The following is a 6000-nucleotide window of genomic DNA, read 5'->3' as shown; positions in this document are numbered from 1 at the left end:
GGATGAAACTAGATCCGGGGTCTTCAATCTCGTCCGATCTTCACTCTAAGTACAAGTCGATCCATGTGAGAAATGTTCTGAAGTCGAACATGGAAAGACATCGCTTGATTACCAGTCAATGATGTAAACTGTTAACAAGCGCAAGAGGAATCACCGATAATGATAATGACCCTCAAGGTACTGTAGTAGAATTCACGTGGTGTGAATAAAGGACTTGGCGTCGAACACCACGCAAAATCTTTCAGTCGAAGGTCATTGATGTATACCTGTCGCCGGAAGTGAGAAACTTGCCATTGAGGCATGCAAGCTTCAAAGTACTGAAGGGGGTGTTCCTAGATCAACTTCTTGGATAATGAGCTGATGTCGACAAGAAGCGATCCGTCAAAGGAGGGCCTTAATGTATCCCACATCAGTGACACGGAACGGAGCAAATGATTTTGATGGAGGTGAAAACGATCTGATGATATATGGTTCAGGGTGGCGGTCATGAAAGAATGAAGGATAATGTATGGTAGTGGATGGGACACGGTTGACTTCTCTGGATGACTTCTCTTGAACATATCGGCGACACTTATGTGATGGATTGGTAGCATTTACCCCAAAGATGGATGGTATGGTGAGACCATGGTGATGTGACCGGTGAATGAAACAACCCAACCCGACTCAGGCACGGAGCGGAAGTGTCATGTTCAAGAGCGACTTGCTACCAATAAAAGTTCTTTGAGTTTCTTCCCAATTTTCCCCAGTCATTCCTGACCAGTACCTCTTTATTTTTGTCAAGCTTGAGGAGGATAACATATGCTTGTTCTATAATTTGCCCTTCGGGCAAACCCATCGCTATGTTTTAACGAGCCTAGCGATAGTGAAACTCGTTCTCGTCTAAAGACAAGTTTGTCGCTATTAATGTTTTTTAACGAGTTTAACAACAAAGATAACTCGGTCCCTTTTCATTTTTAGAGAGTCTAAAAAGGTACGTAAAGATAACTCCAAAGTTCCTTTTTCGTCATCTAATCCCTTAAGTCCGAAAAAGTATAAAACAATACAGAAGGGATGAGTTTTCGATAGTTTTAACGAGCCGAATAAAACAAGCGCTCGATCTTTTTGTGTAATAATCCCTCAGGTCCAAAAAGATTAAAATCTAGAGGAGGGATAGCACTTCCTGTCCCTTTAACGAGTTGGAAAGGCCAAGGACTCGGCAATCTTTTCATATTTTACGAGTCAATTGAAAAGAGCTTAAAGGAGACTCGTCTTTTGAGGAACAAGTGATAACATGGGTAGCAGCTGATTCCAGGTAAGGTTTGGAATTTTCCAATCACGGCAGTGTCACAATGATGGCTAGTGAGATCACTCTTCGCAGCTGTTCCTCAAAATGGGTAAACAATCAAACGGAGGTGAATGATCGGCCAATGAAAAAATGGAGGTGACGGTGCAAACACGACCAAGGCTTTAATGGCTGAAGTACTACATTCACGATGGTTATTTACCGGGGAATATTTCATTTTTTAACGAGCTTAAACGCGGGTGGAAACATTTTCTCATGTCTTATGTTTATTTTTTAACGAGCTTGAACTATGTGCTAAAACTGCTCGATTATCCAGTCATATGATAAGAATGTCTCATGTAAGATGCCATTTTTTATGGAGCTTGCGCCTTACAAAGCTATGCCCGCATCCTTTCGTTATGCAAGTTCGGAAACGACTATTCCTACGAGTTTAAAGGGTTAGACCTACAGGTTTAAAGGGAGGACCTAAAAATTTAAAAAATAAATAGCCGCCCCTTGCTTGCACTCAAAAAGGTTTGCATGCCCCCAGGCATAAAGTACGATTTCAAGGTTACCCCTCAATTTGCAGATAAAACATTTGTTCTACCAGGAAAGGCCTACCTCTTTCAGGTTACCAAAGATTGTCTCATTTGCGCAGCAAACAAAACATTTCCTCGGCGATCTCTACCGAGATAGACAAAGGTGAATGACAACGAGCGCCAAACACATAACTTTGACAAAAGAATCTTATTCTAGAATAACCCCTCTTCCAAGACGGACGGGGTACAGACTAGTCATATTCTTCCGCGGAAACCTACCTTATACCCAAAGTTTTCCTGCCGAAGCAGACCAGGACGCATGCCCCCTGGGTTCTAGTCATATCCCTCCGAATTACTCGCGCTCATCGGGAGGACGGACCGTGGGTTGAGACATTTCTTGCGTGAAGAGACCATTTAGGGATGGTATATGACTATTTGTGATGCGTGATCTGGGAAATGAAAGTTGGTCCACGAGCTTGACCACTCTTCCTTCGTGCGGAAAACACATTACTCTAAAGAGTGAGGAGACGATGGCTCCCATGCAATAAATATAGTCTCGTCCAAGGAGTAGGTTATAATCCAAGGGTCCTTGAACGACCATCACGTTCATTTGAACGGTCTTCCCTTTCAATGTTATGGGCACATTGGGGAGGATCCCTAAAGGTCGACTGGTTCCTTTATCAAAGCCTGTCAGATTTCTCATTTCAGGCAAAAGCGCTGGCGAACCAAGCGCTTTCCAAGCAATAGAGGAAAGGATACTCACAGATGCCCCCTCATCAATGATGGTGCCAGCCATGACCATTCTGTATATTTGGACGATAATTCTGAATGGTATGCTTGCTGGCAAACGGGGTCTGCCTAGTTGGTTCCAGTCGAAGGAGACAACTAGGTTGCTTGGTGGTGGGACCGAGTAGACGGCCGGGTATTGCTCTGACGAACTTCCTTCCTGCGATAAAGGAATGGGGGGATTTCCCCCGTGTTCGTCGGAGTCTGTGTTGATGAAGAGAATTTGGATGGTGTCATCTTTATCCTCTTCAGTGACTGTATCATTCGAAGATAAATCCTCTGAAGGCAAGACCGGGTCAACTGCCGCCTCGACCTTTTGACTTTCGTCGGGTATGGATTCAACTGGTACATCTTCAATGACCGGCGCTTCAGCTGACCACTTGAGCGGGCCAGCTGGATTTTCAACTAACGAAGGACTCGGCAAGAGTTTTTTATATCCAGGAGGAAGTCGCAACGGTGAAACCAGACGATCATCCAAAACTCTTTTCGCTTCGTCTAAGAAGGGACAACGGTGGATGGCGTGGTTGCCTTCGCACAGTCTACAGGGAGATCTAGCTCTCCCTTTTTGTCCAAGGACTTCACTTTCGCTAGTTGACGGTGTGCATTCAACATGGCTATCAGAGGTTGATGCCACTGGATTGTGCAAACGGGGAGACCAGTCCCTTAGTATCTGAGGGATGCAGGGACAATCTCTGTGGAAATGGTCTCCCTTGCATATGACACATGGCGATTTAGGCCTAGTCAGTGCTGTGTGTGGATTTTTGTCAGACGACACTTGTTTGCCCCCAGTGGCTTTTGGCTCCTTCTTCTTCTTCTCTTTCTTCTTCTTTTCCTTCTTCTCCTTAGGAACTTGGTTTTTTGTTTTACCAATTCCGTCAAGCGAAGAGGAAGGAGGAGAGGAAGAATTAGAGGAAGTAGAAGGCTGGTGGGTAACTCTGGACTGGTCTAACTGTTGATTCGACTGTTCAGGAATAGTGGTGTTCTGAACGACATTGGTCGAGAAGAGCCAGACCGGCAAGCCAATTGTCAGTGCTGGAAGCGACAATGTGGCCATATGGGGCGCACCAACATCTCCCCAAGAGGAGAAGGGACTAGGATTTCCACCAAGGGGAATTCCTTGGTTGGTGGGCTCCATTTTCTCAACCTAAAGATCAACGGAGGAAAAGGGTATGAATATTCCGTTTAAAATAAATTTTAACGACGCTTGGACACAACTTGCTTTTTCAGTTTTAAAGAGTCGAGAAAAAGCAAAAGATGACTCTAGTCGCCTTCGATGTTTTAACGAGCCCGAAGTGACAAATGCTCGGATGGACTTTTTCCGTTATAGAGTCTGAAAAAGGCCAAAAGGAACTGCTCTGGAGTTCTAGGTAGAGGGTGTGCCAAACTTTTCGCAAAACCGCAGAATACTTTTTAAGGTACGGGCGGTCAATCTTCCTGAATGCTGTGTTCAGTGCATTGCGATCAGTAGGGCGGCCGACATGGCTTCCTAAGGATAAAGGTTTTATGCCTATAGGGGTCTCCCAATATATACTCGACGGTACGTGGGAGCACAATCCGTACTGGCGCTTATCGTCTCTCAGGAGGAATCACCCAACCATCAGCGAGATCGACAGTCACCAGGTTTTACGACGTCGGAAAACGTCTCTAGCCTAGACCTCTATGTTGTGCGTTAAGTTACAAAGCGTTGTTAAGTTCATTCAATTTATTTTAGGTTGATCTTTCTTAGAAGTTTGCCTTTTTGGATCACCACGAGATGTATGATACAACTCCTAAATGCAGTCTAAAGATGATAAGCAAGCTTTTATATCTTTTCAACAATGAAAATCCTAGCTACAAGGGGAAAAGAAAGACACAATCTTTTCTCAAAGAGCATAGAGCACACTGTAAATGAACTTTTCCTAAATCAACATACAAACTGTCAAAATGCAAATGCACATATGCATGTATTTGTTTTCACTTTCTTAATATTGATGCCTAAAAAGAAAGCTGTTGTACAAATTTGAATTCGATTTCAAGTGAAAACATAAACAAGTTTCTTTTTTGAAAACAAAAAGACAATTACGACACTTTATGATTTTGAAGTAAACACTTGTTTTGACACTAGAAATGCATAAATTCAAACCAAAAGACAAAAGTAAAAGCGTAATCAACTGTGAACAACAAACAAACTCACTCCTAAGATCAAAACGACACTTACGACAGATCTAGATCTAAGGGCGACAGTATGACTAGTTTACTTTTGTAATGGGAAACTGCAAATGATGTAACAAATACACAAAGAACAAATACAGTTTCTTTATACAACTGAGGCGGAATTGAGGCAAAGAAAAGGGGTTTCAGATAGGTACACTGACTGATAACAGGCTGCAAAAAACAGAGATAAAACTGAGCAAAAGGAAGCAGGGAACCACAGCTGCACAAGGCAAGGGCTGATCAGCGCACCCTCAGCACAGAGAAACTGAACTTCAGCGCAGGTATCCTTCACAGGACCTGCGTTGAAATGCAGAACCTCTTCACAGAGTCTGCGCTGAAGCAGAAACGAGAATTGTTTCTGGGTTCTGGGTCACGGTTTGCAGTTTAATCTACGGTTTTTGGCCGGATAAAAGCTATCAATTAGGTACAATTAGAGGGATGATTTAAAGGAGGACTAAGATCTATCACAAAGGGCTGTTAGAGCACTTGTGGATCAGATGTTCAGATCATAAAAACAGGCCCAGTGAGTGGACTAGAGTGGCAGATCTCTACTTTGCATTTGAAAATGGCAAATGCATTTCGATTCAGCACTCCTGAGTTTATGAGAAGAACAACAATAGAAACACAAATAGACTAACAAGATACGATCCCCAGCGGAGTCGCCAATTTGTTGTTGGGAAAAGTATCCATTCGGAATTCCCCTATCCCACTCTAAGGTGTGATAGTGCCTTAGCAACAAACAAGGAAAACTAATTGAGTATTTCTTCTTTATGAAATGTAAATGAGGAGAAAGGATGTAACTAACCTGTGTCTTCCGCTAGTTTGTTGATCCAATCACTCCTCTCTTCAGTGGCTCTCAGCTCCTTGCTCCTTCACTGGCCCAGCTTCACCGAATTCCTGCAAGATCACAAGAGAGAGAAACTACACGAAGATATAGATATACATTCATAAAAAGCTCAAGAAACATCATTGGTACACAGCATGTAGGAGAAACTCAAATAGTTTATTGATATAATAAGAAAGTCCAAGAGGGGATACAACCAAGTGAGTTCCGATCCAGCATCTACCTCCCAACAAAGGAATCCCTTCCTCTCCTCCAACAAAGCATAAGTCACCCAATGTACTAATCTCAATCTCAAACCAACAACAATTCTCTGCAAAGTACAAAATTCCAGCCCCCTGAACCTCTGGGTGAGAGATCCATATATAGATGTAAGTAGA

This window comes from Pinus tabuliformis, chromosome 7, assembly GCF_031772625.1.
Source record: "Pinus tabuliformis cultivar Carrire ecotype Pingquan chromosome 7, CPIR1, whole genome shotgun sequence".
Classification (NCBI taxonomy): domain Eukaryota; kingdom Viridiplantae; phylum Streptophyta; class Pinopsida; order Pinales; family Pinaceae; genus Pinus; species Pinus tabuliformis.
The sequence above is the reverse complement of the archived record's forward strand: the minus strand, read 5'-3'. Positions refer to the sequence as shown.